Here is a 27,476-nt window from a genome sequence, read left to right on the forward strand (position 1 = left end):
CTCTATATCTTTGTCCTAAAAACCAATGGCATATTGTGTGTAAAAACCATATTATTATTCTTCATTTGCTGATTTCCTTATGTTACTGTCTATTGTGTAAAGGCACTGCCGGTTCTCATGCTTGTACGATTAGTTCAGCTATTGCTTTCTTCACCTCCCTTCCCTCCCCGCACACTGCCCTTTTCTGTCTTTCCTTCTTCATGTTCTCTCAGTGTTTTTATATGCCCCCTTCATACAGATGCGGTGCTGTTTGTCTGTACCGCAGGTTTAGTGCAGTGTACCTGTGGGTTTGACGCAGGTTTACTGTGCTTTCCCATAGTTCTGGTATGTTCCACACTTTCTGAAAGCACATGAAAACCATTGGACATAAAGAAACTCTATAGGAAAGCACAGCTAACGCACATCAAACCTGCAGGTACACTATGCTACACCTGTGGTGCAGTCAAACTTCACTGCATCAGTGTGAAAGGGGCCTAATTTGTCATTGTGGTGTTAAAATACCCTTAAATGCTTGGCAAAGTTGAATTGAAGGAAAACTTTTTTTTTTTCCATTTAGAGTGGATAAAGTAAAAGGAAGGATTAAAGCCCCTGTTAGTTCTTTTTTTTTTTACCATCTGTGTCCCACTGGGGAAAATTCTTTCCATTTCCTGTCCCATACCCACATACCCAAAGCAGTAAGTGAAAGGGAATCCTTCCAAAGTGAGGGAATCCCTGGTTGTCACCAGGGTCATCAGAACTAGTGACCACAGTGAAAGATTTCCCCTTTAATACTGTTTTGGAGGCAACCCAAAATGTGGGATTTTCTTTCACCTTCAGTGATAATAGTAAACGTGATAAATAGAGAGGGTGAATCTCCCAAACAGGGGCACACATGGAAATAAAAACATGACAGGTGTTCTAATCCCTCTCCACCCTATCCCAAAAAAAAAAATAGAAGAAATGTGCCTTTAGTTATGCTTTAAAGTGATTGTAAAGTTTGCTTTTTTTTATTAAATAACAAAAATGTTATACTTACCTACTCTGTGCAGTGGTTTTGCACAGGGCAGCCCGGATCCTCCTCTTCTTGGATCTCTCCTCGGCTCCTCCTGTTGAGTGGCCCCACAGCAAGCACCTTGTATCCATTCTGACATGGAACTTCCGTTTGGCCCTCCCCTATCTCTCCTGATTGGCTTACTGAATTTGATTGACAACAGCAGGTGCCAATGGCCTCAGCCAATCCGGAGAGGGAGTCCCAGATGGCGGAAGCACTCCTGGACATTGCTGGATAGAGAGGGGGCTCAGGTATGTATGAGGGCGGTTGAGGGGGGATGCTGCACACAGAAGACATTTTATCTTAATGCATAGAATGCATTAAGATAAAAAAAAACCTTCTGACTGTACAATCCCTTTAAGTTTGGGGTTAGAGGTTTAAGCAGTAATTTTTACCTTATTCCTCATTCTCCTAACAGCCAGCACTTTCTTCTCCACTTTGATGCTCCTGGGATGTGGGCCGGCCCTCATTGGTATGTGCAATGCAGAAAAACATTTAACCCTTGTACTGAAGAGGGTTGGAGTGGGTACTATAAGGCTAACTTTTACCACTGCCTGGAGCTGTATTCTATTACAGTTATGACCGTGTGAAATGATGATGTAAAATGCTGTGTGCATTGTTTTAATGTGTTAAAGTGCAGCCAAAATAAGAAAATGTGAAAAATCAGCACAAGGGACATAACCTACAGTCAGTAGAATGTATCACTTGTGCTGATGCCACTTCTTTTAGGTAAAATCCTCCTCCATCCATGACCCCCCACCCCAGCCACCATAATCTTCTGGTGCAACAGGGGTTATTACAACTAAGGGGCTGTCACAGGTTCTCATCTAGAGTGCCCAACTAAGCCGTACTACAGCTTCTATGAATAAAACAGGATCCATGAATAGAGGGGGTGGAGCTATCAATCATCTGCCCATCGTCTATTCATAGACCACTTTTCATTCATAGAATCTGTGGTACCTGCTTCTATGAATGAAGCAGCTGGGCAGAATTGGCACATATAGTCAGGCACTCTTGATGAGAGCCCGTGACAGTTCCCACAGTTCTATTAACCCCTGCAGCACCGGAAGATGTGACAGGGGTAGGGGCATGGACCAAGGAGAATTTAAATTAAAAGAAGAGGAATCAGAACAAGGGAAACATTCTACCAACTGTAAGTTATGTCTCTTGTGCTGATTTTTTATTTTTCTTTGTCTGCATTTAGGCTAAATTCACACTGGCATTAAAAGAAGGCGTTTGAGGGGTGTTAAAAACACCCCTCAAATTCCTATGAAAATGATACAGTGGACAGCACACAGTGCTGTTTACATTATCAAAACATGAAGCGTTAGCGTTGCGTCACTTCACTTTAAAATTGAAAGCTCATGTCGTGTCAGGAGGCATTTGAAGCATTTTAACGCCTCCTATCTAACTCTATGGTAAGGTGCCACAACCACACCAGCATGGGGTTGTGGTGCACTTGCAGCGCAGTTGCAGCGTGTTAATACAGTGTGAATTTTATCTGGTTGTTAAGGAGCAGACAGGGAAACCGGCCGCCACGTCCTTAATACCCGACTAGTTATCAGCTGTCAGCCAGCAATAAAAAAAAAAAAATCAGGTAAAAAACAGCACGGGCCCCCCTAATCCATACCAGGTCCTTCGGGTCTGGTATGGATTTTGAGGGGAACCCCATGCCAAAATTTAAAAAAGAAGGGCATTGGGCCCCCCAAGTGGTTGTGGGAGGTCTATGGGCAGGGGGCTTATTAGAATCTAGGAGCCTCCTTTAACAAGGGGGCCCCTAGATCCTTGCTCCCCCTATATGAATGAGTATGGGGCACATTGTACTCCTACTCATTCACCAAAAAAGTGTCCAGAAAAAAATAAAAACACAAACACAGTGTTTGACAATTCCTTTATTAAAAAAACAAAAATAGTTCCACCGTCAATCACGACACCTGCTGCTGACACAAAAAAAAAGCCCCACTCGTGCCAAAGGCTCCTGCCGTCTGTCTACTACGCCATCTGACATTTCTTAAATAGCTAAGGGGCAGGGCCACCCAGTGACGTCCCCTGGAGGCACCACCCCCTTTGTGACATCATGGACCGATGCATGCTGACGTCACCTGGGTGGCCCTGCTCCTTAGCTAATTAAAAAATGTCAGGCAGTGGAGCAGGCAGACGATGGGAACCTTCGGCGCTAACTGAGCTTTTTTTAAAAAAACTTTGGTCGATGATGGCCGCTCACTTGTCCCCTTCCTTTCCTGACCTGCCAGGCCACATGCACGGATAAGGGTCTAGTATAGATTTTGGGGGACCCCACGCCATTTTTTCTCCGATTTTTTTATTGCTGGCAATTCTTTTTTTTTTAATAGATAAAATTGCTGCGCTATAAGCATAAAGATAAAACCTAAATTAAAGGTTTAAAAATATAAGTGAAAAGCAGCTGACACAAAAAGACATGAAAACAATATCTTAAGGTAACAATGCGGAAGATGGTGTCGTGCTAATTACAGCATAAAAGTTTAACTGACAGCATGAGTCCCATGTGCAACAAAAGTCCAAATCAATCCAAAGAGGTGCAGAGAGAGGAGGATCCACCACCAAACAGAGTCACTGAATACTCTTACCAGCTACTCAGACCACCAGGGTCACACAACGCCTAAAGTACTGATGTAGATCACAACAGGTAGGATCCAATAGCCCCAAACACCTCCTGCTGCTGCGGACTGGAATCAATTCCAGTGTCTATTGGCAGACGCTCCCTGCTGTCACATGACCCTGCTTCTCCTTTGCCTGGGCTCTTAGCAGCTGTGCGGAGATACAAAGTGGCATGCAGCAAAGGTCCATTGGAGTTGATTCCAGTCCGCAGCAGCAGGAGGTGTTTGGGGCTATTGGATCCTACCTGTTGTGATCTACATCAGTACTTTGGGCGTTGTGTGACCCTGGTGGGTCTGAGTAGCTGGTAAGAGTATTCAGTGACTCTGTTTGATGGTGGATCCTCCTCTCTCTGCACCTCTTTGGATTGATTTGGACTTTTGTTGCACATGGGACTCATGCTGTCAGTTAAACTTTTATGCTGTGATTAGCGCGACACCATCTTCCAAATTCTTTTTTTTTACATTCAGTTGTCAGTGGGGAATCCCGCTTACAGCTGATAACTCATTGGTTGTTAAGGACGCGGCGGTCAGCTTCCAGGCCCGCTCCTTAACAACCAGCTAATTTCAGTTTTTGTGGTGCAGTTTTCTTTCAAATCTTTTTATTAGATTTTTATAAATGCATACATGTAAATAACATATATCGAACTTTGGCTACATAAAGCCGAATACAATTTAAACAAGTAACATAGTCAAATAACAAAAAGGTATATAAAGTACGACTATTTAAATGAAGAAGTAAAAATCGTACCCTATGGATGTTTGATGTTCGTGTTATAGACCTAGTGCAGTTAAAAAAAAAAGGCGAATTTAGACGGGTTTTACCATGTTCAGGGGGACTGGATCCGTGTTCCGGACACCCCCTAGGGGATCAAGCTGTGTCCGTACCACAGATTCACCCCTCCGCATGGAGATAGGTCTTTTTCTTAATTAAAAGGGTGTTTGAGGGGGGGAACCCTCTTTTTGTGTTATAAGAAGGAGGGTGATGATGGGAATGTAGTGAGGAGGGCTCAGTGAGTCTTAAACCTGTTAAGGGTAAATACAGGGGCATATCAGGCGTTGTTGGAGAGATGGTGGGGAGGGGTGGGGGGGTATGTGGACATTGGGTGACAGGGGAAGTGGAGGGGAGGTAGTATAATGGTGTATGGAATGTAACTTAATATGGTGAAAGGCTTTGTAATATTAATGTGATCGAGAATAGCAGTTTTAACAAGCCAAAAAGGCTCCTCAATCGCACTGCAAACATGCTCATTAAACGCTTATAAACAACACCTATTAACACCTGTTAATGCCATAGGCGCGTTTGATAAGCGTCAGTATTTTGAGCAAGTGTGAACAAGCCCTTAGACTCTAATAATATTAACTATAAAATATAGTATAACTTATTTAGAGATCAGTCCACAATTTAAAGTAAATATTTTATGAGAGAAATTTGGGGCTGCCATAACTAAAACTTTGAATTCAATGTCTTTTGAATCACTGACCTAGAGCAATTATACATATGTAGCGCTACCCCCCCCCCCCCCCCCAGAGGAGCTACTGAATTATTTTGTGATTTCTCTGCACACCTGAAGATGACACACCTCAACCACCCTGCACTTACTGACACACTTTTAGGTATTTCAATGAATTTATTAGGCCAAGCATAGTCTAAAAGAAGGGAGATTAGCAAGTGTACTTATACAAACAATCAATAGGACAACAATAGGACTCTGAGAGATATGATTAAACACCTGGAATATTCTGACTATAAGTAAATAAAAGAACTAAACTACATTTACCTAGCAACAGTATGTAAAGATGTTCCTGGTATAACAGTCCCCATTTTGTCCCACTGGCCAGTGATCGATGAAAAAAAAAGTATGTCCGGCAAATTTGGGGCCATTGAACAAAGCACAACAGTTCCCAACAGACTAAAGATTAACATGTATGATGCTAGTCTCTTACCAGACCCAGGGCATCCTCTTTCGAGTCTCTGGACATGTGTTCTGATTAGAGATGGGTAGGCCTGTAACATAAAAAGAAACATTAGGAAATAAAAAAGTTATTTTTGAACAAGTTTGTTTTATTCTGGAAAAATTGAAAAAAAAAGAAATGTTGACTATGTTTTTTACAAATATAGGTAATATATCTATGACGTGGTATATCTATGACATGGTATTCAAATGATATAACATGAAGACCTTAATGAAAGATTTCTTAGATGTTATGTAAAGTTAAAGCAAATCCTGGAATACAATTTAAGTAACACTGCGGTTCTCAATTCAGTTGTAAAGCAAGAGAAATATGTTTTTCTGCCACTAGGGGGCACTACAGGGGAAAGGCTCCAGTTTAGTTAGCTTGTGGGCTCCATCTTGTACTTCCTACAGTTGAGTAATTGCTTGGATACAGTAGATGATAGTTGCTGTCCTCTCAGGCCTTAGTTGACAGGTACAATGGTAAATTTGTCTGACAAATGAGTTTATCTTTTTTAACATATAAATGATTCCTTTTAATGTTCTCCACCATCACAGCATAATATTTCCCTATAGCCTAAGTTCACACTGATGTGGTGTGGGGAACGGTATGTGATTTGGACAGAAATCACACTGCATTCCTATTCAAATCACAAGTGATTCTTTTCAATGCGATTTGAGCCCATTCTTCATTTTGTATGGCTCAAATTGCACCACACCCACACAGAATCGGATTGTATTAGTGTTTACACCCATGAGATCCAATTCAGCCAATCACACTGAGTTTTGTGAACCATTTTTGGGGTGCCGTTAACATTACATTGACACCTGCAGCAGTTCGCATGAATGGAGTGGGATTGTGATATGGTGCATGAAATACACAGGAATCGCTGCGAATCCCACACTGCATCAGTGTGAACCAGGATATAGTCTGGCCAGTACATTGTTTTTTATTTTTCTCCTCTCAGTAAAATGGTGAGACCAACTAGAGTTTGGAAACATTTCCAAAGTGAAATTTCTGCTAGGATCAAAGCTGCAATTTGCAATTATTGTGAGAAGAAATATTATTTTCCAAAAGTTACAACGGTTGACATAACACATCCTGGCATACCAGAGGTGCCCTCAAGACAATAAAAACACTTTGTGGAATTAAATTATGAGGACCATAATGACAGTGCAAGTAGCTTTTCCCTCCAGAGTTCTCTTTCCAGAAACATTCTTTTTGCTGCTTCTGGATAATCACAAAGTGTTTCTTCACCAGCAGCATCTAGGATTTACCTTCCAGCATGCAAGGAAATATTGCAAATCACAGCCTCTCAAAAATACACAATACCTTTGTTTATTGGGACAATGACACCCTAAAATCAAGAGAAAATTGATCAAGCTATTGCAAGAGCAATATATGCTTCTGTGAAAAAAAGGGTATAAATATCAAAAACTGCGCAAAAGAATATATAAATCAATAAATAAAAACGTGATTTAAAGTGGAATTTCTCCCACAATGTAAGCTGCTACATAAACGTGAATAACGTAAAAAAGTGAGAAAAAAGGGGGGGGGGGGTAGTAGTGCTCAACAAAATATATCACTTGATTAAATCAAATAACATTGTGTAAATGAAATCGTGCAATAAAGTCTCTAGTGTCCAAAGCAATTGGATCAATCAGAACGGCTGATAATGGGAACACAGACTTGATAGGAGTGATTCCTTAACAAAGCCTTCACCTCCACACGATCACCCAGTGAGATGTGTATAAATACCGCTTACCAGATCCACTGGACCCCTTAATTACAGGGGGTCAAACACGCTGTGTATTTCACATCAACATCTTGTGCATCCCATTTCCATAGGTGTACATACAACAGCCAGAATGATGCCACAATCAGGAAGCCAAGCCATAAATAGGGACATAAAAAGCGCTCTCATGGTGCAGTAATTCTTAATGTATAATCATTTATTCAAGTTATATTGCACTTACTACAAGTATGTAGATAGAAAGCCTTCAAAGTAAAATCGTTGGCTGGGAATAGGAGACGCCGTTCCACGCTGCGCTCCTCAGACCTCAGACCCGGAAGTGTATGGTCTCACGTTCCCGACGTACGTTTCGTCAGTCACGGCTGATGTCATCAGGTTGATCCCCTGATGACGTCAGCCGTGACTGACGAAACGTACGTCGGGAACGTGAGACCATACACTTCCGGGTCTGAGGTCTGAGGAGCGCAGCGTGGAGCGGCGTCTCCTATTCCCAGCCAACGATTTTACTTTGAAGGCTTTCTATCTACAAACTTGTAGTAAGTGCAATATATCTTGAATAAATGATTATACATTAAGAATTACTGCACCATGAGAGCGCTTTTTATGTCCCTATTTATGGCTTGGCTTCCTGATTGTGGCATCGTTCTGGCTGTTGTATGTACACCTATGGAAATGGGATGCACAAGATGTTGATGTGAAATACACATCGTGTTTGACCCCCTGTAATTAAGGGGTCCAGTGGATCTGGTAAGCAGTATTTATACACATCTCACTGGGTGATCGTGTGGAGGTGAAGGCTTTGTTAAGGAATCACTCCTATCAAGTCTGTGTTCCCATTATTGGCCGTTCTGATTGATCCACTTGCTTTGGACACTAGAGACTTTATTGCACGATTTCATTTGCACGATGTTATTTGATTTAATCAAGTGATATATTTTGTTGAGCGCTACTACCCCCCCCCCCCCTTTTTTCTCAATATATGCTTCTGGGTCAGCATTGTCAATAACTGAAAATGCATATTGTCAGGAAGCTTTTAAATTATTATGAGGGGAAGGGGAGTGGTTACTTGTTGTATAGTTGAAATGTACTTAACATACAGTCCTTGTTATTATGTAAGAAAAGCTACAGAAAAGCTACATTTTAAAAAGCAAATTTTGTTAATTTTTTTCTGAATAAGCTGCAATTTTATTTCAAGCATAATACTTTTACATACACTGAATTTCACATCCCCAGTGTAACAAAATGACTTTCAATTTTTAAACTTCTCCACACCCATTTTTTTTTCTTTTCTTTTCTTTTCCATAAATTTCCATTTCCCAGAAAAAAACAGAGAAAAAATGTTCACAATTTCCAGAAATTCTACATCTTTATTTCTGATTCAGTAAAAATCAAGTTTAAGTCAGACAGGGATATAAGTTATTGTGATCTCTCTCTCTTTTAATCCTGCTGAGACAGTCCCTCTTTTACTCCTTTTCAAATGGGAGCGCTTTCTAGTACAGTCTTTAAAATCCAAAGGGGCACTGGATTTTTCCAAAATAAAGGCAACTCCACTGGGATAGAACTATTTCACAGAACCAAGAAACAAGAAAAGTCAGTAGCAAAGAGTCCTCTCACCACAATAGCTTTTCTCTAAACTCTGGGCTTTTACATGTAGGTTTGTGAAAGGGTCTTCCGTCACAAGCTAGTGTCCAGCAGTAGTAGCCAGTGGTCCTCTTCTAATGGTCAAGGGTCTGTTGATGATCCCAGTCACTCGTTGTGTCAGCAAGTGAAACACTGATCCCTATTGCAGACTCTCAAGATCCAGGTCCCCTCACATGTAGCATTGCACAGAGTATAATGGCAGCAACGTCTCTGATCAGCACTGTTTTCTTGGGCAGCATAGCGTCAAATAGCCCCAGCAATCTCTGGCTATATACCACTTTTCCCTCTTCACTACAGCCTTGTGATGCTCCTTCTGTTTTTCTCTCTGCAGCCTCTACACTATACTTTTCCTCACACTGTTGCATTAGCCAGTAACTGTCCTCCAGATCAAGCCAAGGTGGCTGCCACCTGCAATGGAGACACTCCATAGATGAGTATTGCAAAGTGGTCTCCTTAAAGATGGCTGCTGCACTTTTGCATTAACCACTTGACTCCCAGGCCAATTCTGACATTTCTTTCATACATGTAAAAAATCAGCATTTTTTTTGCTGGAAAATTACTTAGAAATCCTAGACATTATATATATTTTTTAAGCAGAGACCCTGAAGAATAAAATACTGGGTGTTGCACATTTTTTTATGCCACACAATATTTGCACAGCGGTTTTTCAAACGCAGTTTAAAAAAAAAAAATTACACTTTGATGAATTTTAGTAAACAGGGCCAGTACAGGGTGGGGGCAGAATCCCTGAGCGGCAAAATTTACTGGAGGGGAGAAGGGTGCAGGTGAAGTGCAGTGTGCTGAAAATATCTTGCTTTACCGGGGCTGGACAAGTACACTGCCGCCAGTCATGTTAGAAGACCTGCAAAGCCCTGCACCTGACACAAGCCTAGAACAGTGTTAATTTTGGCAGCAAATTTCAATTTAGTTTTAGTCTTCGTCTTAGGACTAAAATGGCATTTTAGTTTTAGTCCTATTTTAGTCTTCTGCAAGTGTTTTAGTTTTAGTCGTATTTAGTTGACTAAAACTCCAGTATATTTTAGTCGACTAAAACGCCCTACATTTTAGTCGACTAAAACGCCCTACATTTTAGTCGACTAAAACGCCCTACATTTTAGTCGACTAAAACTCATTTTAGTCATCTATAATCGAATGGGTGTAGTTCAATTGTAATTTGTAATACATTATTTAAGCATTTCTCTACAATTTCCAAACTCATTATATACTACTGCTGGTCCTGGAGTGAAAAATCTAATATGTTATTATTTATGCTTTGAGCATGCACCAGTGTTAATTTTTGGCAGCAAATTTCGATTTAGTTTTAGTTATAGTCTTTTGACTAAAATGCCATTTTAGTTTTAGTCGTATTTTAGTCTTAACCACTCTGCAACCGCTCACAGTAATACTACTGCGGCAGAGTGGTTCGTTATCGTCCAGTCACGTAGTATTAACGTGACTGGACACTCCCCCTTCTGGGCGGCGCTTGCGCGCCGCCGGAGGCTCGCTCCCGCTGTTTTCATTCACAGCGGGAGTCGGGCCAGGGGAGGAGCAGCGGCGATCGCCGCTGCTCTTACCCGATCGTCGGGGATCGAGTCTGGAGATCCGCCCGCTGTGTGTAAACACAGCGGGCGGATCTCCATAGTGACAGGGAGTGACAGATCGGACTGTTCAGCATAGCTGGACATCCGATCTGTCCATGACTCACACAGTCACCTCCCCCCCTACACGTCAGTAAGCACCAGGCATACATTAACCCCTCCCTCTCCAATAAAATTAACCCCTTCCCTGCCAGTGTCATTTTTACAGTAACAGTGCATATATATAGCACTGATTACTGCAGTAATGTCACTGGTACCCCCAAAAGTGTCAAAAATGTCAGTCAAGGGTCCGATCTGTCCGCCGCAATGTCGCAGTCCCACAAAAAAAATCGCAGATCGCCGCCATTACGCGTTAAAAAAAAAACACCAAAAATGACAGAAATCTTTCCCTTTGTTAGTAAACGCAATAACTTTAGCGCAAACCAATCAAAATACGCTTATTGCGATTTTTTTTACCAAACATATGTAGCATAAAACAAATTGGCCAAAAATTTTTAAAAAAATTGGTTTTTACATCTTTTTTGGGGGGAATTTCATATAAAAAAATGTTAAAAATATTGTTATTTTTTCAAAATAAACGCTCTTTTTTTGTTTATAGCACAAAAAGTAAAAATCGCACAGGTGATCAAATACCACCAAAAGAAAGCTCTGTTTGTGGGAAAAAAAGGACGTAAATTTCGTTTGGGTACGGCGTCGCACGACCGCGCAATTGTCAGTTGAAGTCGCACAGCGCCGAATCGCAAAAAGTGGCCTGGACGGAAGACAGCAAAATCCTCCGGTGGTAAAGTGGTTAAGACTAAAATGCCATTTTAGTTTTAGTCGTATTTTAGTCATCTGAATTGTGTTAGTCGACTAAAACGTTTTAGTCGGTTTTAGTCGACGAAATTAACACTGGCCTAGAACCAACTCTTCACTTCTCTGTCAGGCAGGGTGATCTCCACCGGACAGGTTCTTCCTAGTCTTGGCCCAGCATGATGTCATTGAGAGGCCAGGAGGCGGGATGGGAGAGGAGAATAGAGTGCTGTCGGCGCTGCAACCTAGAGGAACCAGTGTGTGTCAATGATTCATTGCTGGAACCTGTTGTTTGGGTGTGTCAAATCACAACCCAGAGTCTTGTGTTGACAATCAACACAGGGCTCTCTTCGCCCTGGGCACCGAGTGACCTTGTACTGACACTGAACACAAACACAACATAATACCATATCTATTGGTTAATAATGTACATAGTATGTAAATATTGTACATAGTATGTAAATAGTGAAAGATGATGTTATTCCGAGTTAATAGATACCAAACATGTCACACTTTAAAATTGTGCACGCCCAATTGTCAACTATGGTGCAATAAATTATCCATAGGCAACGCATTTATAAGCCTTTAAAAGATACCAGTTTAGAGTTACACAGGAGGTCTGACTTTAGAATGATTGCTCTTGCTTCGATGTTCACAGGGATACCTCCCATAAGTAGTGCAAACTCTGTTTACATATGCACACAGGACTTTCATACACATTCGAATTTGCACTTGAGCACAGGGGAGATGGGGGTGCTTTTTTTTTTTTTTACACTATACTTTTTTAATTTTTTTTTCAATCAACTTTTTTTGCTATCACAAGGGTTGAACAACATCCTTTGTGATAGCATTGGCCATGATTGGTTCTCTTCATGGATAGATTTGGGTTCTCCTCTGGTCTCCAAAGCATCTGATGAGATTGGCTTGATCAAATGCTGTAAAAGCAAGTAACAGCTTGTAAAAAATCAAACCAAAACCAGAAGGGACAAGTCTTCGTTGCTGTCAGTTTCTGACGTCACAGAGTAGGGGAGGAACTGATGTTCCAGTTTCACAGTGATTGCATTGATACCAGTGGGACAGGAGAGCCCAGTAAAGGCGGCAGAGAAGGTGGTCTAGATTGTCATACTGTAGTAGTTAAACGGTATGACAACCTCACAACCAGAAATTGTTTGCATGCAACCATGTTGTTTGCATCTCATTTGTGTAGAAATGATCTCCTATAGGAGTTATAAACAAACTTTTTCAGTTTGTGTGTCTATATACAGTATCTCACAAAAGTGAGTACACCCCTCACAATTTTGTAAAAAATGTATAATATCTTTTCATGTGACAACATTGAAGAAATGATACAATGTAAAGTAGTGAGTGTATAACGGTGCAAATTTACACTTTTATATAGGCTGTACACTAACTACTTTACATTGTAGCAAAGTGTAATTTCTTCAGTGTTGTCTCGTGAAAAGATATAATAAAATATTTACAAAAATGTGAATGGTGTACTCACTTTTGTGACATACTGTATGTGTGTGTGCAGGTGTGTAGAGTATATACTGTATATGTTAATATGTATGAATAAATATATATATATATATTTATATACAGTAATTATGTTATGCAGATTATATACATATATAGTCTTGAACATACTAACCTATAATTCTATTGTTCTCTCACTGCTCCAATTTAGTTGTCTTTTTTTTTCTTCCTTTTTTTCACCTCTGCAGCGCATGGACAGTGCAATTACCGCTAAGCTTGTTTTGTATATGGATCTTTGCCAGGAGCGGTCTTGAAGGTGTTATAAGAATGAAGACATCTGGCAGCTGGCATCCTTACAATTCATTTGCCAAACACAAGTTGCACATTGTTGGAATTTTCAATTGAAAGTCACGCACCAGGTAAGAGGCAGTCAGGTGAAGCTGGTGTGTGGTGAACCACGCTAAGGAATTGTTGGCTCACTGATATGTGGGTGGGCTAAGTTGACAAGCATGTTTGTCTTTTCTCTTGCTTTAAGAAAAAAAAAGGGAAGCAAAATTCTTCTAAGCCAAGATTAGGTCAACAGAACTGACAAGAAATCACAAGGCTATGACAACTCACTAGTAATTAGTCTGAGGAAAGGGTGCCAGAAAGAAATGAATAATAGCATTTGACAAACATACTGTTGTCAACTGTGTGGTCACAGTTTTTTTCCACATATTTTTCAGTCAGAAATTACCAAGAGGATTATTTTGTGTTTAGCATTCGCCGTTGCCAGCAAATTGGTAACAGTATGTCATTGTCTTCTGACCAGCAGTAACTGGAATAGTCTGTTTACATTACCTGATACTTAAGATTATTAATTGGCTATGTTTTCATGTTGTGGTACGCAGCATTCAATGCTGTCTAAATGTGAAGCTGAATGCAAATAATAGCAGAGCCTAAAATGAGGTCTTGTGCTGTGCTGAACCTTTGAGGTGTAGCTGGCAAATTTACTGTAATCTTCCTGAGTGCAGGTTGTTTGTCACACCTAATTAAATTAGTTATGCTACAGTGTGAGGCCCCATAGGAGATTTGGAAAATCCCAGAATGGCTATCAATTATACTTAAAGTAATAATTCGCCAATGGGATAATACTTGACGTGAACTAAACCACAAAGGCCGTTGCATGCTTTAAATTAAGTCTTAAGGCTTGTGCGTCTTGGCAGATGTGCCTTGATGTTAGGTGCCAACTGCTGATCAGATCAGAGCATGCAGAACATCTCAGCAGGCACAGTCTGCAGAGAAGCATGTCGCTGTGCTCAGAGATGATCACTCTGTGTGCATTGTAACATGCATTCACCAGAGGAGTGAATTTGTAATGCATGCATGCATGCATCAGTTATGTATGGACACTCGATTGCACATAACATTTCTCCTTCGCCCTTAGATGACATCCTAATGTTTGGATGGCTTATCATCCTTAGTCCAATCATCTTTGCATGCAAACGTTTACAAAAATTAGGAGCACCACTAACAATTAACAGTTCTTAGAAGAATCCTGACTTAAAATGAATGTGTGTTGTCTGTAATCCTGAGGAAACCAACCATTTTTTTTATATTGTCCTATGGCCATTTAAAAAACAATAAAAAGAGGCCCATTAGTTATCTAGTAATAACTGTTGTACTATCCTGGCCTCCTAAACCCTACTGGGTGAATGCAACACGGTCTCAGCCACCATAAAGTCATTGTAAAGTCATGTGTTTTTTTGGTTTTTTTTAACCACTTCAACCCTGCTCACATTGCTGCTACTGCGGCAATGTGGCACGATCCCATCCAGCGACGTAGACCTACGTCGCTGGACTCCGCCCCTTGTGGGCGGCGCTCGCGCGCTGCCGGAGGCTCGCTCCCGCTGTGTTCAGTCACAGCGGGAGTCGGGCCAGGGGAGGAGCAGCGGTGATCGCCGCTGCTCTGCCCCGATCGTCGGGGAATCGAGTGAGGAGATCCGCTCGCCTGTGTAAACAGAGCGGGCGGATCTCCTAAGTGACAGGGAGTGACAGATTGCAGGGTTCAGCATAGCTGAACATCCGATCTGTCCTTCTGTCACTCAGTCACCTCCCCCCCCCACACGTCAGTAAGCACCAGGCATACATTAACCCCTCCCTCTCCAATAAAATTAACCCCTTCCCTGCCAGTGTCATTTTTACTGTAACAGTGCATATACAGTATATAGCACTGATTACTGCAGTAATGTCACTGGTACCCCCAAAAGTGTCAAAAATGTCAGTCAAGGGTTCAATCTGTCCGCTGCAATGTCGCAGTCCCGCAAAAAAAATCGCAGATCGCCGCCATTACGCGTTAAAAAAAAAAACACCAAAAATGACAGAAATCTTTCCCGTAGTTAGTAAACGCAATAACTTTTGCGCAAACCAATCAAAATACGCTTATCATGATTTTTTTTACCAAACATAGGTAGCAGAAATCAAATTGGCCAAAAATTTTTAAAAAATTTGATTTTTACATTTTTTTTGGGGGGGATTATATATAAAAAAATGTTAAAAATATTGTTATTTTTTCAAAATAAACACACTTTTTTTGTTTATAGCGCAAAAAGTAAAAAGCGCACAGGTGATCAAATACCACTAAAAGAAAGCTCTGTTTGTGGGAAAAAAAGGACGTAAATTTTGTTTGGGTACGGCGTCGCACGACCGTGCAATTGTCAGTTAAAGTCGCACAGCGCCGAATCGCAAAAAGTGGCCTGGACGTAAGACAGCAAAATCCTCCGGTGGTAAAGTGGTTAAATAACAAACATGTTAAAATTACCTTCTCTGTGCAGTGGTTTTGCACAGGGTAGCCCAGATCCTCTTCTGCTCTTCTTTCGCTGCTCCTGGCGCTGCTTTCCGTCGAGTGCCCTCACAGCAAGCAGTATGCTATAGGTGCACCAGAGTCAAGCTGCAGATCTGTGTGTCCATTCAGATATGGAGCTGCCATTCGGCTCCGCCTCTCTCTCTCCTGATTGGCTAAATGACTTTGATTGACAACAGCAGGAGCCAATGGCGCCGCTGCTGTGTCTCAGCTAATGAGGAGGGAGAATCTTAGATGGCTGAAGGACTCGTGGACATCGTTGGATAGAGATGGGGCTCAGGTAAGTATTAGGGGATGCTGGGGCAGCTGCTACACACAGAAGGCTTTTTGGCTTAATGCATAGAATGCATTAAGGTAAAAAGCCTTCTGCGTATACAACTCCTTTAAAGTCATTCTAAAGGCAGAAGATTTATTAACTTAATGCATTTTGCATGCAGCTTCACACCCCTCCTATACTTACCTGAGCTTTAAGCTTGCATTTGAGTTCAGCTTGAGCTTCTTACTTCAAAAGTTCTTCTGACCTTTGATTTCCTACTAAACTGCATCAAGCAGTTTCAAACTGTTTTTGCATACCAATTGACTTGTATAAGAATAAAAATATGACATGACATGAATAAAAGTCATGTACACAAGCCCCACACATGCAGGGACCTAGTCTGTTAATTCCTTGGTCTCCAGATAAGAAGCTAAGAATTGAGAGGGTTATGACTAGAGAATCGATTAAAGGGTAAAGGAAGCTCTCGGGAAGTGGCTTCCTGGGTAAAAAGCTTACATCACAAAGCATAATGCATTCCTACAAATACCTCATAAGATGACTAGAAATCTGTTTCCAGCACCCTTAAAACAATTTCCTAGCCTTTCCACCTTGTGCATACAGCCATTGAAGTTGAATTTTTTTAAGTCCAGTAGTGTTCCTATATGATAGAAGTAATGCTGGATCACGTGATTAACAGCTTTAATGTGAAGCAATCCAAAAATATGAAATTAGCTTTTTCACCCTTAACCACTTGCCGACCTCTCACATGGAGGGTAATGCAGCAAAGCAGCTCTCCTGCGTCCATCGACGTAGACCTACGTCGCTGGATTCCGCCCCCTCTCGGCGCCGCGCGCGCCACCGGAGGCTTGCTCCCGCTGTATTCGGACACAGCGGGAGACGGGCCAGGGGAGGAGATGCAGTGATCACCACCTCTCTTCCCCGATCATCGGGAAAGACAGGAAATTCGCCCGCTTGTGTAAACAAAGCAGGCGGATCTCCTCTGTGACAGGCAGGGACAGATCACAAGAATCAGCATAGCTGAACCTGCGATCTGTGTCTGTGTCACACAATCCCCTCCCCCACCACACGTCAGTAAGCATGAGGCACACATTTAACCCCTTGATCACCAACAGTGTTAACCCCTTCCCTGCCAGTGTCATTATTACAGTAACAGTGCATATTTATAGCACTGATTACTGTAGTAATATCACTGGTCCCCCCAAAAGTGTCAAAAATGTCAGTTAGGGTTCCGATCTGTCCGCCGCAATGTTGAAGTCCCGCAAAAAAAATCGCAGATTGCCGTCATTACTAGTAAAAAATAAATAAACAATAAAAATAACATAAATCTTTCCAGTAGTTAGTAAACACGATAACTTTTGCGCAAACTAATCAAAATACGCTTATTGTGATTTTCTTTACCAAAAATATGCAACAGAAAACAAATTGGCCTAAAATGTTGAAAAATTTTGATTTGTACATTTTTGGGGGGAATGTTATATCAGAATGTGAAAAATATTGTTTTCTTTTTCAAAATTGTCGCTCTTTTTTTCAAAAATCGCACAGGTGATCAAATACCACCAAAAGAAAGCTCTATTTGTGGGGAAAAAAGGAAGTAAATTTAATTTGGGTACAGCGTCGCACGACTGCGCAATTGTCCGTTAACCACTTGCCGACCGCTCACATTGCTGCTACTGCAGGAGAGCGGCTCAGCTAGGTCCAGGAACATAGACCTATGTCGGGGGCATTCACGGCTCGCAGAGCACGCGGCAGTGTGCCCTGCAAGCCGATCCTTGTCTGATTCGGCTCAGAACCGATCAGTCACCAGATGCAGACCAATGATTTTTGGTCTGGATCTGGTGATCGGTTCTGGCCAAAGGCATCGTGTCCCCTGCCTCTGTAATGTAAACACAGGCAGGGAAAGTGATGTAATTTTCCCTCCTGGAGCGCTTTCAGTTCCAGGAGAAGGAGAGATAGCTAAACGTGAGTTCCACCAACACTACACTGACACTAACACACATAGGTACACATTTAACCCCTTGATCACCCCCCAAACCCCTCACAGTGTACACTATATACAGTGGTATACAGATATTTTACTGATCACTGTATTTAGGGTCACTTGTGATCCTAAATCGCGCTTGCGCTAGTCCCAAATAGGTTTAGGCCACCCGCCATCTATCCCCTAAAAAGGTTTAACCCCTTGATCTCCCCCAGTTAACCCCTTCACTGCCTTGTCACAGTGTTCACTATATACAGTGATTACCGATCATTGTATTAGTGTCACGGGTGACGCTAGTTAGGCTAGTTAGCATCAGGGTCCCACCACACCACCATTATTTAGTTTCAGTTAGAGTCAATTACACTAACACACATACACACAGACACATACATACTGTAACAGGAAGTCAGCTAAATCTGGGAATGTAGTCACAGGAAGGAGATACATTTCTACCTGATTTAGAAAGTCCATTAATTAATTTAGGGTGTTGGCTACAGAGCTAGCCAGCAGGAAGTTGAAAGGCCTTCACCTGTTCAGAATGAGGGAGTTAAGGCTCTATAATTTGTTCAGAGAAATTCCTATTGTTTGCTGCCTCCAGAAGCTGTGTCCTGAAGCCATGTGGGCTGGGAGCAGGAGGACAGTCAGCGTGTGCCTCCCGACAGGATGTGTGGGCCTGGGAGAAGACCCCCCGGAGTGATGTGTGCCCGGGACGGTAACCAAGGGTGAATACGTCTCAAAGGTGAGAAGACGAACTGTTGATGTGAAAGAAACAAAGGACTGTGTTGCCCTGTGAAGCTATTATAAAAGGACTATTGAGTGTCCGCTGGAGGACAAGGAAGTCTGCCCGACGGTAGGTTGGAGACAGACACTTAGGCAGGTTCCAGTTGTGAGAAGGTAGCCGCCCACAGAGGCAAGGATTTATTTTCTGTTTTATTTTATTTTGGATGTTTTGCTGCATACAGCCTGGTGAAGAAAGTACCATTTAATAAACCACACTGTTTGTTTGCAAGCACTTGTCGGCTACCTCTCTGGGAAAACGCACCCCCCAAGGGGTCATCCACGCCTACCACCGAGCTAATCCCTCACAATACATACACCTCCATTACTAGTATAGTTTTTGAACAGATCAATATCTGATCTGATCAGAACTATACTAGCGTCCCCATAGTTTAGTGTTCCCAAAACGCAGTGTTTGCACGATCAGCACTGATTCCTGCCAGCACCTGCGTTTAGCCCCTCGCCCACCCTACCCAGGCAAGTGCAGTAATCAATAGACTACTGTCACTTCCAAAAAACACAAATCACACAAAACATCTGTGTTAGCAGAGTCAGGCCTGATCTCTGCTAGCACTAGCAGTTTTTTTTGTAGCGACCAAATAGTCCTTGACAACTTTTTTACCTGTTAGTCACACTACTGTACCTTTAAATTTAGTTGATAAAATGTCCAAATGGTGGTACAGTAGTGCAGAGGCCTACATTATACTGACCATGTCAGATGAGAGCGATGGGGAAGCCTCACTGGCAGAATCAGGGTCAGTATACGAAACTTTAGAGAACAGCGGTTACCTGACAAATAGCTCCGACCCCATTCTGGAGTTGCTGAGATGCAAGAACTGGATGTTTCTCGTATGCAGCAGTGTGCAAAGTAATCTGTATGCTAGTCAATTTATTACCGCCAATCCAAATTCGCCCCTTGCCAGAAAATTCAGCTGGAATCCTATAACGGTTTCCAAATTTAAGACCTTTCTGGGCCAATCCTTCAACATGGGCATTACAAAAAAAAGTGAATTGCGGTTATATTGGTCTACTGACCCAGTTCACCAAATGCACGTGCTGCTATGTCCAGGGCTCGATACAAACAAATATTTTGGTTCATTTCAACGACAATGAACTCTGTCGTCCTCAGGGAGACCCTGAATATGACCGGCTCCACAAAATTCGGCCACTTGTAGACCACTTCATCAGCGGTTTGCAGCCTTGTTTACCCCCAAACAAGATGTCTGCATTGACGAGTCCCTGATAAAGTTTACTGGCCGCCTTGCTATCAAACAGTATCTCCCCAGCAAGCGTGCCAGATACGGGGTCAAAATGTATAAGCTGTGTGGCTAGTTTGGGACTTGGTGTCACCCTTATTCGGAAATGGGTACCACTTGTACGTGGACAATTTTTTAGACACTTTTTAGACACCTCTTTGAATTACAAATTGGCGCATCTGGCACCGTGTGATCTAATCGCCGGGGCTTCCCCCAACAGCTAGTAAATGCCCCACTGAGTCCGGGGGAGAGAACCTGCTTGTCATGTATACCAGCCATTAAATAAGCGGGTTTGGATGTTTGGGCGGTTAATGGTGCGTATACTACACAATTTTCCTGTGGAGATTTCTCTTTTTTTTGTTCAGCCCACAGGCTGCATGAAAAAAAAAAAACTTACACTATATGCCAAACAAGGACCAGCAATGTACAGGTACATTGCTGGACTTTGAGTGGTTATACCAGGATGATGCCTGAAGATTTAGGCATCATCTTGGTATTGTTTTTTACAGCCAGCGGTCGGCTTACATGTAAAAGCAATCCTAGCAAATAATTGGCCGCTAGACTACTTTTACAAGCAATGGGAGGGGACTCCCGCCTCCTTCCGCAGTTTTTCTCGGGCTCTCCTGTCCCACCGGTTAACCCGAGAGTGCAGCCGGTGGTTCAATTATCTAACCATAGAGCTGATTGGAGATGAGAATGGCTCCAATCATCTCTATGGCCTAAGATACCGGAAGCTACGAGCATTTCATGACATCTGTTTCGCCAAAAATAATCAGCGCCATTGGGAAATTGGGAAAGCATTTTATCACACCAATTTTGGTGTGCTCAGATGCGTTAAGGTCAGAGGAAAGTTCTAGAGTCTAAAAGACCCCAATTTTTTTAAAAAAAGAGTACCTGTCGCTACAGATTGCTATCATAGGGGATATTTAAATTCACTGTAATAACAATAAAAATGATAAAAAAAAAAAATGAAAGTAAAGGTGTCAAAATAACATAAATAAGCAAAATAAATAAAAAAAAATCAAGCCCCCCTGTCCCCCCGTGCTTGCGCACAAAGGCGCACGCAATCATTGGTCTAGTGTCATATGTAAACCACAATTACAGCATGCATGTGAGGTATCGCCTCGAGGGCAATAATTCTTGCAGTAGACCTCCTCTGTAAATCCAAAGCGGTAACCTGTAAAGACTTTTAAAACGGTACGTAGTTTGTTGCCGCTGCACGGGTGTGCGCAATTTTTACAGCATGTCATGTTTGGTGTCTACGTACTCGGCATAAGATCATCTTTTAAATTATACCAAACAATTAGGAATTATATAGTGTTTTTCTTCATTAAATATAAAAAAAGTGTTTTTTCCGCAAAAATTGCGTTTGGAAAATCTGTGCGCAAATACCATGTGACGAAAAAAAATTGCAACGTCCACCATTTTGTTCTGTAGGGCCTCTGATTTAAAAAAAATATATAATGTTTGGGGGTTCAAAGTAATTTTCTAGTGAAAAAAAATATTTTCTCATGTATACAAAAAGTCACAGAAAAAGGCTTGGTCTTCAAGTGGTTAGAAGAGTGGGTGATGTGTGGCTAAGATTCAGCATAAAATGCCAGGACAGTTTAAACACCCCCCAAATGACCCCCTCAAAGCTATTTGCTGAGAGGCATATTGAGTCCATGCAGTATTTTATATTTTGCCCTAAGTTTCGGGAAGGTGACAATTTTGGTTTTTTTGGGGGTTTTTTTTACACAAAGTTGTCACTAAATGATATATTGCTCACGAATGACATGGGTATATGTGAAATGACACCCCAAAATACATTCTGCTCCTTCTCCTGAGTACAGGGATACTACATATGTGAGACTTTTTGGGAGCCTAGCAGTGTACGGGACCCCGAAATCCAATCCTCACCTTCAGGCTTTCTAATGGCATAAATTGCTTATTTTACCTCTGCACTACCTGTCACAGTTTCAGAGGCCCTGAGATTCCAAGATAGCACAACCCCCCACCCCCCCCCCCCCAAATGACTCCAATTTGCAAAGTAGACACTCCAAGCTATTTGCTGAGAGGCATGGTGAGTCCATGGAATATTTTATATTTTGCCAAAGTTTCCAGAATATTATTATTATTATTTTTTTTTTACACAAAGTTGTCACTAAATGATATATTGAGATAAAAAATAGGGTTTTATCTCATTTTATACAGTCCTTTGACTGTAGTCCAGGGTAGGCTGCAGCCTATATATTTCATATATTTTAAATATGCCTAGCGCGGAGTTCATTTCGTTCCACTAAATGATATATTGCTCACACATGCCATGGGTATATGTGAAATGACACCCCAAAATACATTCTGCTGCTTCTCCTGAGTACAGGGATACCACGTGTGTGAGACTTTTTGGGAGCCTAGCTGTGCAGGACCCCGAAAACCAATCCCCACCTTCAGACTTTCTAAGGGCGTAAATTGTTGATTTCACTCCTTACTACCTATCACAGTTTTGAAGGCCATGAAATGCCAAGATAGCACAAAACCCCCCAAATTACCCCATTTTGCAAAGTAGACACCCCACGGTATTTGCTAAGATGCATGGCGAGTATTTTGCAGCTCTCATTTATTTTGGAAAATGAAGAAAAAAAAGGAAAATGCATGTTTTTCCTCTTTTTTCAATTTCCAAAACTTTGTGACAAAAAGTGAGATCTGCAAAACACTAAACATGCCTCTCTGCAAATAGTTTGGAGTGTCTACTTTGCAAAATGGGGTCATTTGGGGGGGGGGGGTTGGTCTATCTTGGCATTTCATGGCCTTCAAAACTGTGATAGGTAGTAAGGAGTGAAATCAACAATTTACGCACTTGGAAAGCCTGAAGGTGGCGATTGGTTTTCGGGGTCCTGTACTCGGCTAGACTGCAAAAAAGTCTCACACATGGGGTATCCCCATACTCAGGAGAAGCAGCTGAATGTATTTTGGGATGTCATTTCACATATACCCATGGCATGTGTGAGCAATATATCATTTAGTGACAACTTTGTGTAAAAAAAAAAATAATAATTTTCCCTTGTGGCAAAATATCAAATATTCCATGGACTCACCATGCCTCTCAGCAAATAGCTTGGGGTGTCTACTTTCCAAAATGGGGTCATTTGGGGGGGGGGGTTGTGCTATCTTGACATTTCAGGGCCTCCGAAACCGTGATAGGCAGTGAGAAAGTGCAATGAGAAATGTACTTCCTTTGAAATTCTGAAGATGGTGATTGGTTATCGGGGTCCCGTACACAGCTAGGCTCCCAAAAAGTCTCACACATGTGGTATTCCTGTACTCAGGAGAAGCAGCAGAATATATTTTGGTGTGTAACTACACATATGTCCATTTTTCAAACACCTGTGACAAAAAAATTAAATATTCAATGAACTCAACATGCCTTTCGCCACATTCCTTAGGGTGTCTACTTTCCAAAAAGTGGTAATTTTTTTGGGGGGGGGGGGGTTGTACTGCCCTGCCTTTTTAGCACTTCAAGAATTGAGATAGGCAGTCAGAAATTAAAGCTGCGTAAATTCCAGTATTTACACCATAGTTTGTAGACGCTATAACTTTTGCGAAAACCAATAAAAATATGCTCATTGAGAATTTTTTTTGTCAAAGACATGTAGCTAAATACATTTTGGCCTAAATATATGACAAAAATTGAATATATTGGATATTTTTTAATTTTCAAAGTAGAAAATGTCAATTTTTGGCAAAATTTTCGCTCTTTTTTTATTAATATCTCAAAAAAATTTGAGGTGATCAAATGCCACTAAAAGAAAGCTCTGTTTGTGGGGAAAAAAAGTACGTAAATTTTGTTTTGGTACAGCATTGCATGACCAGTTAAAGTCACGCAGTGCTAAGTTGAAAAAAGTGGTCTGTACTTTAAGCAGTAAAATTCTCCGGTCTTACAGAGGTTAAAAATGTACATTGAAATCTTAGGTAAAACATGTTATGTCTTAGGACTGTTTAAAATTACACCTGTTAATTTGTTGTTGTGCCATTGATTTTCAATGGCAACTAAAGCACCACTACCGTTTACTGCAGTGCAGAGTAACACACTATTCTATGATGTTTTGTGGTGTGCCAGTAAAAAAGGGTCAGATACAAATCTTTTGTTTGTACATTGGCAGCATATTCAAATAAACAGGCTGCAATAAAATAATGTGGATAAATGTGCAACATAAGGTGTGTTAAAGCAACACATCAAGACAGAAATTTGTAAAAGGGACCTTAAGGTTGTTTTTTTATTCTTTTCTCAAACACAGCACTAGAGTAAACAATCAGGCCATGTTTGCCAGGGAGCACAAATGTAGTTTAGTGTCATGGCCAATGTTTTCGTAATGTAGACTGGAAGAATCGCTTGGAGAATGAAAAGGGGATGATAGGTGCAAAGAGCTAGACTAGAGAAGGAAAATGGGGTGGAGAGGAGTAACAATAGATAGTTATTTATAGTTGGAGTGGATAGATTAAATGGGGTGTAGAAGAGTCAGAGGTCACCTGACTCTGGCCCCTGGAAAGCACTTTCCTAGAAATTCCCATTCAAGGTCCTTAGTACCCAGAGGTAATACTACTAAACCTTTTTTAGGTCATGTTAGCAGTGGGGGTAGTGTTTTCTATCATGTGACATAGGTAAAGTTTCAACATGTAAACCACATTTCAGGATACTGTTCTTAATCATGCAGAGTAGCTGTCATGTACCTGGTTGGTGAGCCTGATGTGCGGAGGAAGGCCTCTCGTACAGCTCCGGCTCGAGGGCCACTGGTGGTGAGACAGTAGCCACTGGAGCACGGCGGGGTAAGAGCGCCTATGATCAGTCCAATAGTCTGTGCAGGTAGATGTGACGGTAGGATAGCTGGAAACAGGCAGACTGGCTTGGCTTGGCTGATGACAGACTGTGGATGCAGGTGCCAGAAAATGCAGAGCTGGACTGAAGGAGCTGTAGCAGGCTGGAAGAACTGGAAGCAGGGTCAGATGGGCTGGGTCAGTAACAGATGGACAGATCAGGCATTTACGGCAGACAGCAGTGTAGTCAGGTCACAGGCAGAATTGGCAACGAATGGAGGATCAACAGGTGCAGCAGGCAGAGAAAGAATCCGAGATGAAGCCAGGGGTCAGGACAAGTGCCAGACAGGAATGGTCGGGAGCAAGTCCGACCAAGTCAAGATCAGAGGTCGAACGCAGGAATCAGAAATGCAGGGACAAACACAGAAGGCTGTAGACCAAACAGCAATTAGCCTGTGCTGAAGCTCTGTTTAAATATGCTGTTTAGCGCCAGCCTTGATGACAGATGTGCATTCGCATTCGTGCATGCACGTGTGCATTTTTGCCTACATCTGTTCAGCTTGTTCTTGGCTGGCGCATGCGCATTCGTGTGTGCCTGGAAACAGCATCTGTACTATGGCGAGGCCTTTCCTGACAGTAGCTGTCAGATCTTCCATTATTCTAATTTAATACATTTTAGCAAACCACATACATTAGGAAGGGGATGAACTTTGTTTCCACAAAGTGAGGATGCAGGTATTCACCATGCCTAACAGATTAATGGTTGAGAAGGATTTATAACATTGGAATTGTGTTAACTTGCAGTGAATAGCTACAGTAAATCATTCCTAGAACCACAGAAGTTAAATGAAGAGTTAGTTTATGGACCTCGGTCCAAAAAGAATACAGTGGTGGGCAGTGCCAGAAAATATTCAGCAAAGTTCGACCTGGGATCTTTAGCAAATTCATTTATTTATTCATTCAAATTCAAGACCTGCAGGTTAATTTTATGAAGAAATATTGATCAGCGCAATAACAATTTGTAGCCTTGTCACTGGAAGCGATTAGTAATAGGGGAATTGTATGTAAAAGTAAATGTCTCTAGTGATTTGGAGGTTTGGATTCTCATTTGTGGACATAGGAAAGGACAAAACCTTCTGGCAGGGCATAGAGAATCCCTGCATAGCATTTCAAAGGAAGAAAGAGGTCTAGAGAGAGAGAGAGTTGCGTTCAGGTGTAGACCTTAACAAAAGTCAGACCTGGTATGCAGCAAAAATATCTAAAGGAGGCAAGAATAGATTTGGAATTGCTTCATGGGATAGCCATCCATTCAGGGTCATAAAATATACATGTACAGATCGACCCACTTCCAGTAGACATTGGAAATGTGTGTTCTCAGTGCCGGGGGGGGGGGGGGGATCTGGATTTCCCAGCAGTGGGATCAGAGGGAAAAGGTACAATTATATTGCCTGTAGGTAAAATGTCTGGTGAACTACATTAATAGTTGCCCCTATAGTTGGATGAGATTTTAGAACTCTATATTGCCTAACTGAGAGCCAGGGAAGAGAAGATGAAATAATTGGGGACAAGTCTTGTTCCACCTGTACCCATATTTTAGGTATTGGCAAGGTACACCATGTCACTGCCCATTAAAGGTGTGCTTTGTAATATTGTGATAAGTCAGGAAGCCTTATACCTCCATTCTGTTTGGGGGAAGTGAGAACAGACATGCACATTCAAGTAGATCTATTGTTCTATAGGAAAGTCAATACCAAGGAGCTTATAAAGGAGGAGTACAAATGTTATAAATAAAAGGGAGTGTTTGTATTAAGCATAGATGAAATAAAGTGTCATTTTGAAGGTGTTACAGCTCCTACACAAGGACAGGGTCAATGCTTGGCAGTTGCAAAGGTCAGAATGGACTGTAATTGTGGTTCCCAGGTATTTGAAATTAGAATGGGATCAGTGAAAAGGGTATAACCTCCTTAGTCATTGATTTGAATACTCTTGCGCTTCTAAATCCCTTGTGTGAATAGTGTTTTAAATACTTAATAATTCAAACTCAAATCTTTTTTAAGCCTGCTGATAACACTGATTGTGTTTCCACAAACAAAAGGATATTCATGCTAGTGTGTAGTGCTGCACTGCTATAAAGTGCACATTTCTAATTGTGCTAATTATACATAACTTAAAGAGTTTATTACCCTAAAAAAAAAAAAAAAAAAAAAAGATCCTGTTCCTTTAAAGCATGAATAACAGCACAGTGCTTGTGCTGTGTTATTTGGCCCTTTCTATCATCTAAGATACCTGGCTGATCCTGCCTGGTTCTGCCCTCCCCCCTGTAAACTGACCACGGTTTATCATGGCTGCTGAGCCCTGACAATGTGGTCAGTTTACATGATTCTGTCATCCGCAGCTCTCCTCTCTGCTCTCTCCCATCCTATTTCCCCTCCCTCCCTGCCTGTCAGCTGTGTGTAAGACGCCCGTCCCCTCCCCTTCCAGCAGTACAAACATGACTGCTAACAATCACTACCAGCCCCTCTGCTAGGATAACATGTAGTATATAGTTGTAGCACTGCCCCTTGAGGACTGCTGAATAGTACACTCTCTGGTCCCCCTGGGTATATTGGCATTCACAGATTAACACTTTATTTCTTTGGCTCAGTCAATGATCAGTCCAGGGGTATGTAGTTG

The 27,476-nt window shown here is 41.7% G+C and overlaps 1 protein-coding gene across 4 annotated transcripts in view; it reads left to right on the plus strand.

Moving 5' to 3' along the window:
• Window positions 1–27,476, plus strand: part of LOC309551399 (uncharacterized protein) — a 1,058,733-nt gene that overhangs the window by 589,319 nt on the left and 441,938 nt on the right. For all 4 annotated transcript variants that reach the window (XR_014225076.1, XR_014225077.1, XR_014225078.1 and 1 more), the window contains exon 2: window positions 13,128–13,298. The gene's annotated coding sequence lies outside the window, so the exon portion shown is untranslated. The remainder of the gene's footprint in view (window positions 1–13,127; window positions 13,299–27,476) is intronic.

Source organism: Pelophylax lessonae (assembly GCF_965119305.1).
Source record: "Pelophylax lessonae genome assembly, chromosome: 3".
Taxonomy (NCBI): domain Eukaryota; kingdom Metazoa; phylum Chordata; class Amphibia; order Anura; family Ranidae; genus Pelophylax; species Pelophylax lessonae.